The following is a 7718-nucleotide window of genomic DNA, read 5'->3' on the forward strand; positions in this document are numbered from 1 at the left end:
ATCCATGTGTAGATCATTAAATTACTTTCCCTTAGGCTTATATAAATTTTCCCATACTTAAAGTTTTGCTAGCTGATGATAAATTCCTGGAGCAAAAGCTGCAGATGGATCCAAACAGTGCCCAGTATGATGAAGATCTCATCCTGTGTGAACATTTGCCTTTTATTCCATATAGTTTTCTGGTAAAAATGATTAACAGTACAAGTTAAGAATGAAAGCATGCAAATTGGAAAAATCACTACTTTCTTTCATCAAGACACAAAACACATAGCATTCTCCAGGACATATAATACACTTCACTAGCCTAAAAATCACAACAGCATGCTAGGAGAAATAAATTACTTTCAAAGGGATGAAGCAAATTGTTTGGATTTGATTGTCTGACCCTCTGATCATTTTGCAGAGCTTCAAATCTATCTCCCATTAATTTACTTAAGAGTTGACAAACAGGCAGATTAGAAGCCGAGAGAATCAGCTTTACATTAGACACTGAAGAATAAACAGCAAAATAGTTAAATAAAAAAGCAGAACCTGTTGTTTTAAAATAAAGCTGAGTCTCTTATTTTTTTCTCCATTTATAAGTATTGCAAGACACAGCACAGGAATTCTTTTTGCCTAAAACAAGCCAAACGAGTCTTGCTGAGAAGGCAGCATTGTTCACAAGAGGGGTAGTCAGCACTGTAACTAGTGCGACTTTGGAAGATGCTGCTTCTAAAGTCTCCAGCAGCACTATTTCATGTAGAAGGCACTGCTATAAAATCATGTGGTTCTGCTCACTGTTTGCGCAGAAAACCCTAGGCCAGTAGGCAAGTAAGGTAAGTAAGAAAGATAAGTAAGTACACATGGATGTTATCTCTTTAGGAGCCTATGTGTTAAATTCACAAAATAGAAGTTTTTACATCTGAAGAACAATTTGTTTTTTCCCTTTTTCCTTTCCTGGAGCAATATAAGTCTAGTAGGTTCCAGTCCCATACTACATGATGGCAGCTACACTGTCAGCAAATGCAGGTACTGTCCTTTCCTCCAGAAGGGATTCAGGATGGAAAGGAGTAGGTTATCATCAGCACTGCCGTTCTCTACCAGCAAAATCCAGCTCTCTAACTTGAAAGGACAACTTGCCAGTGTCTGCCCTTTGGAGACATGATGATCGGCTGCCATTCCTGTCATACTAGGTTTCATATGCTTTTCATTCATCTCCCTCAGTGTTTCAGTTATTCCCTTCTGGTGGAGAAGAAAGCAGAGGCACCTCCCAGCCCCCAACCAAGACCTGTATGAGGACGCCTACTTAGTAAAAACTACTGTAATGGATAGCTGAATTCATTCCAAGACCCGTTTCAAAAATAGGCAAAAGCAGTGAGTGCATCAATTCATTAAGCACCTTTGGAGTAATTGGCAGTATTTATCTTTAGTGCTCCAGGATCAGGAATTCACCTCTGTGTGCTCCAGGGACCTATTTCTTGGGTTTGCTGTGCACCTGCTGTAGCTTTTGGGCCATTAGATCAGATTTTTTTTTTTTTTTTTTTTTTACTTCATTTCTTTCCTCAATTAAGCTAATAGCAAGTTTTGCTTAGAACTGCTGGCACAAGGTATAATTATGATGACAAAACAATTTTAGAGGGTTACGGTAGCTGTACTGTATGTGGTTAGCAAATTAGTTATCTCACAAATCAGAGTGCCCATCGAATACAAGCATTTCTGGATTGCCTACAGTAATTACCATTTTGTTCTTACAGCGATTTTTTCCAAATATAAAATTTTGTCAGTGGTGTTCTAATTAACATCAAGGGGTTACATGTGTGTTCCCTCTTGATTTATCATAGGAAATAAATAGTGAAAGTGTAAAAGGAAGTAACTACTGATGATGGCAATTATAGAGCCATAACAGCTTTCACTGTCTGGTTTAAGTAATGACTGAGAGAGTCTTTGGGTCATTCTTAATTCAGACTTGTGAATGTGGTATGGTTATATGGTTAATTATACTTGCACAAAAGTACAATAGTCTCAAGGAACCAACTATGTCGCAAATCTTCACAGACCAAGTCTCTTCTGGAGCAAAGCAATATCGTTAACAGCTTTCCAGTCTAATTCATAGTCTGTCCTTTTATTATTTGAAATTCTGCAAACTGTGCTGCTCAGTTCCTCCTCACCAGTTTCCAAATACAGCTCTAGTGCTAAACAGGTTCATTTACAAAAGGCACTCTCCTTATCTAAAAATCTAAAATGTGTGCATTTGTTATAGACAGGATGAAATCCTTGTCAGTGCATTTAAACCTGTTCAGCATCTGTGAGCAGAAGGTTCAGAGAAACATCCTTTTTGGTATTCATCCCAGACTATTATATACACACACAGATTCTGTATTTGCCTCAGGATGCAGCCAATGGACATGGCTGAAGAGCTACGCTATCAAAGTCCATTTTCAACAGCATATTCAGGTTTCAATTACTGGGGAGAATACTGAAGTCTGAGGCCATTTTAAGGCCTGTTTTTGACAAATGCGGTTGATCTTTCTTAGAAGAACTTAGCCATTGAAAGATAAGAAATAATTTGCTTTTTGAACAATGGTGGAGTGTAATCCTATGAACAGGGGCTGTTTTCCTTTTTCATTTAGAGAGGACCTGCATACAGAGGATGCTATTACTAATAGCCAGAATTATAACAGTTGCAGACAACTGGAAATGCTTTGTTGGAATAATTTCATGACAGAAAACGTCCTTTAAGCAAAAATCACGTATCCTTGGCCAGAAAAATTTCCATTTGCTATCAAAACACACAACCCCCAATTTACATTAGGCCATACTTTTAATTTCTCCCCAAAAGTATCTTATCCCCTGAAAAACCTTTTTCAAGAAAGTTGATTGAGTGGGGGTTTTTGTTGCTTGGTTTGTTTGGGTTAAAAAAAACAAAAACCAAACCCAAAACCAAAACCCCAAAACAAACCAAAAAACAAGCTTCCAATTTGGAAGATGCAAAAATGTTTTTCAGCAAACGATTTCCCTTATCTGGCCAGTTCTAACAATCATACAGTTACTTCCCTTCTTAATTTTCTCAGAACACAGATATGTAGCATTTATCATGGTCAAGAAATCCAAGAATGGAAGAGTCACAGTAATCATTTCAAGGACAAAAAGCTTTTGACACTAACCTACCTACCCTAGTCTAACCATAAGAACGAAAAGGAAGATTTGTCCCTGCACTTTCTAAATACAGTTCCAAATTACCAGAGATGTTCTAACAGCTCAGCCAAGCAGAAACAACATTAGATTCCTTTCCAAGTTTATTAATTTCAAAATATTTTTCAGTGAGTTCAATACTCTGACTAGCTTTTTTTTATTCAAGTGTCATCATCTGCAATCCACTAAAAGCTCTAACTTTTAGTTCATCATTTGGAATACAATTCTTAAACTGTGCCCTTCATTTGAAAAATATATATATATATATATGCATAGACATATACATGTATGTAAGTATAGATGACTGGATTTTCAGCTCCAGCAAGTTCTTTTGTGCTCTTTCTGTGGTTCAAATCAATCTTGTGATTTTGAGCAGAGACTCCCCAGCACAGTGAATGCTGAGGCAGCCCAGAATCAGCACAGGATATGTGTTGTAAGAGCAAGGCTGAAACACGGAGCTGGTGTAACATGTGCTGGGAAGCTGGTAAGAAGGATGCTGACTATACATGGCAACTATTATCATAGTTTTGGAAAGTTCTAGAGGCAAATTTAAGGTAGATCATCATAGGACTATTCTAATTTAGTCTCTAATTTAGTACAAGACTGTCTATAGGTGTCATTAAAGCAAGTGTCACCCTTGCTTCCAAGCAAATCCATAGGCACGGTAAAGCTTAGCTGCCCAGTGTGTGCAGTTACACACACACTTTATTCTGTTGTGCATCTTCTATCACAAAACCTGGTTTTTAGAACTAACAAGAAAATCTATGTATTTAATGCTTTTAAAATTATTCTCTATTAACCTAGTCAGGCCCAAATACTTGTTTATGTGCTGGTGGGAATGGCAAGTGCCAGGGAATTGGCTAAGCAGCATAATAGAGGATTTCTTCCTTCAACGTGTCTGACTATTTCTTGCAGTTCTGCGCCTCAGCAGATGATATGATTAGCAAATTCAATAGAAAATTCTGTAACACTGTCAAGGGGAAAAAAAAACCTAATTATAACAGCAAAAGGGGTCAGAACAGATCTTGCACAAAGAGCAAGAATACCTCTCCTCATTCCTTCCCTAAGGAGACCTAAGACCTGTCAGTATCTGAAAGAACATTATTTTGGGCAAAGCGAACTGCAGCCAGTTGGGTGTCAGGGCCAGTGCCTCTCCCTCCCTCCCTGTCTCTGCTTCATTCTCTGAATTTCCCTTTTTTTCCTGGGAGCAATGGACACAGAAACTCAAACCTCAAAACAATCTGCATGCCAAGAAGAACTGAGTGTAATCTCAACATGGGAAACACATTTTGTTAACATTGCAGCAGGACTGCAAATCACATCTCAAAGTGATATAATCAATAATGACATCATACAGCAAATGTATTACAGTAATTGGCACAACTCCCTCAGCAGCTTGAATTTGCAACCTTTTCAAGACACTGGCAGTTTGGCCAAAGGCCTCCTGCACCATTCTGCGGCAGTCACCATTAGACTAAGACCCTGCGGCTGTTTTCAGCCAGCTCTTCTCTGACTGCTGCACTAGAGTGTCTGAGGATTTTTTCACAGCTTTGGTGCTAAGACACCCTCTAATTAATGCAGCTCTGCATCAGACTATCAAACTGCTCCCTTTTCAGCATTCCAGTTTTCAGGCATCTGGTAGAGCACTGCAGTTTTTGTTTTGCAGTCGTAGAGCTCGGATGCATGCTGCACTTGGCACATCTACAGCATCCGAGGGACTTCGACCTGGTTTCATTGTGCAGGTCCACGCGCTGTTCACAGTACACAACTGCTTTGTTACCTCATATCAGATACGGTACATACTTTACAAAGAACATACTAGACAAGTGTTTACTGATTTAGCACATCACACATTTGCAGATTCTTAATTCTGCTGACATGCCCATTTCTTCATAACTGCTTTCTTCCATTTTCACTGTATTGCAACTATTTTAATTTTAAAATTTTAACCTGCCTAGTCTTTTTCCACCTCCATAGGAGGAAGAAGGTAATTATGTCTCCTTCATAAAGGAGAAATCAATAATAGTGTGCCATTCCAGATAAATGCATGGTGGTGGCCTTCAGGAACGCATTTATTATTGTGATTTAACAGTCTCCCTTGGGAGGTTATTGCAGTGTTTTCCTGTTGTTCCTTAGAGCTTTTCCCAAAGCCTAATAAACTACTTTTTGTTGTAATTCAAGCACCTTGCTCGTTATTTGTACACAGAAAGGGAATAGTTTATTCCTTCTTACTCTTCACTTATCTGAAAACTGTAGCGCCATGGTCCTACTTGTCTTTTTGTCTCTGGACAAATTCAGCATCAATTCCTGCAACCTTTCTTCACAGGACATTTTCTAGAAGTGATGGTTCTCAACATCAGTCTGTTCTGGTCCCCTCTATTTGGTTCTTACATTATCTAACCCTATGCGACACAAACAACACCTAAAGCCCTACGAGAGCAGAGCAGGAGAAATAAATCAGATGTCTTCTAAACAGTGTTGCAGCTTCTATTCAATCTTTGCCTTTCTCAACAGCACAACATCATAGATTCCTATTCAACTCATCATCCACTGTAAACTTCAGTCCCTCTGCACATGTACCATCAACCAGCCAGTTATTCCTTTCTCTGTAGGTGCACAGCCAGTTATTCCTGCTTACAGTCTCAGGCAGGTGAAGCAAAAGAGGCTGAGCAGAACAGTTCATGAAATTAGTTGTATGCCAAATTTAAACTGCACATATACAGATTGTCAAAGCCATTCTGAAAGTTTACCCAACAGAAATAAGAGTTGCTCCCTGCCTTAACCTACTGAATAGCTTTTGCCTGATCACACCACAAATTACATCTGAATGAACAGAAATGAAATTTTCACCCCAAAACATTTCTTGAACTATGATCACGTGGAAAGGTGGTACATCAGTAAAAGTCATTTTGCATCTGCAGCATAGCAATCACACCTGTTCCCTCAAGCTACTAACAAAAGCAGCTTTTAAGATACTGGTCTTTTTGAAAAATGAATATTTGGTGAGTCAGTCAAGACAAGAATTTCACAGTGGCTGCATGGCACATTATAAAGCTCTCTTGCCAGCTGCAGTTAGACATTACTAAGCAACGGACAGCAATACAGCAATTTCTCAAATCTGTATCCCTACTATTCATTCTCCTTTCCTATGGCACCAACTCTTCAGTGGTGCCGATACATCTGTTTGCATGGTTACAGCTTGAACTGACAGAAACTCAGGTAGGTACAAATATAGATATATATATATTTTTAAACCAGTTTGATTTCACAGCCCAGATGCTAGACGTGGCAGCCCAGGTCACCCTAGCACAACTGAAGAGGTGATATGAAGACCTAGAAAGGAGAGAGAGGTAGCAACATCAAAGAGCACTGTTACTGCCAAACCCTGTGTAACATCAAACCACAGCCACAGAGAGACACTAGCATCAGTGAGGGAGATGTTTCCACCACTGCCTTGCTGCTCAGCAACTCGCCAGCAGTGGTAGCAGCACCGTTTGCTGGGCTGGACTAGGAACTAGGAATGCAAAAGTGAAATAACCCGTGTTAGAAATAGCCTTCTCCCTAGTTATAGAACTATTTAGGAATTTTGTAGAAGGGAGAAGAAGGAACGTTTAGGGATTTATTTTTAAACCCAAGGTCTTTCCAGTAATACCATTTTCATTGCAGCCCTGTGGCTATACCAGCATAATTGAAGGTTGGCAGCATGTGGCTCCAGGATGGAAACCAGCTGTCAAAAAAAGGAACATCTGGAAGGCCTGCAGCTACCCAAGGCACCCCATGGTGCTGCACCCCAGTGCTGGAGTGTGCCATCCTCAGACCTGCAGAGCTCAGCAGTATCTCCACATGAGCTGGTGTGACAACTTTGCAGGAGGTAAACCACCATGTTAGTTTGAATGACCTTTAAAGTCAAAGTACAGACAATAGCTTTTAGGTCTCATTTCATACAACACTGGAAGTTTCAAGTTCAGTGGAAGAGTACAAGATACAATAAAGAACAGACATTAGACTAACTCAAAAGCAATCTGCCTTTGTACTGGACACCACCAGTATGTCAGCCTTGCCTGTTTTAACATCAGCTTGGCCTGAGTATTCCTTCACAAGTTACAATTGTTGTTATATCTGATGTTACTTTCCAATATCTTGACTGAACTCAATTTCACTGTAGTGTGCTTGGCTTAGTGTCCCCATGTCATTACATTTAGGGACACGTTTACACTGGTGTCCTACTGCTTTCCACTGACACATTCCTAGCATTATCACTCAAATCTTTAGCTTTCAATCATTAATCCAAGATCAGCAGTTATTTCATCTATGACAATAATCTGTGGTATAAATTTGGTCTCTTTAGGCTGATTGTAAGGGGCAAGTGCAGAAGGAGATCAGTTATAAATCAGTCAGGCAAAGAATATTCTGATTGCATTTTCAGCAGTTTGATTAGGCTGAAAAATTCACTAGGAGGAAATAAAGCCTAAAGAAAAAAGAAAAAACCTCAAACAATCAGGCTTACTAATTAATGGCAAATAAGCATTTATCTGCAATTGTTTCCT

This window comes from Haliaeetus leucocephalus, unplaced genomic scaffold (assembly GCF_000737465.1).
Source record: "Haliaeetus leucocephalus isolate CR32 unplaced genomic scaffold, Haliaeetus_leucocephalus-4.0 Scaffold184, whole genome shotgun sequence".
Classification (NCBI taxonomy): Eukaryota; Metazoa; Chordata; class Aves; order Accipitriformes; family Accipitridae; genus Haliaeetus; species Haliaeetus leucocephalus.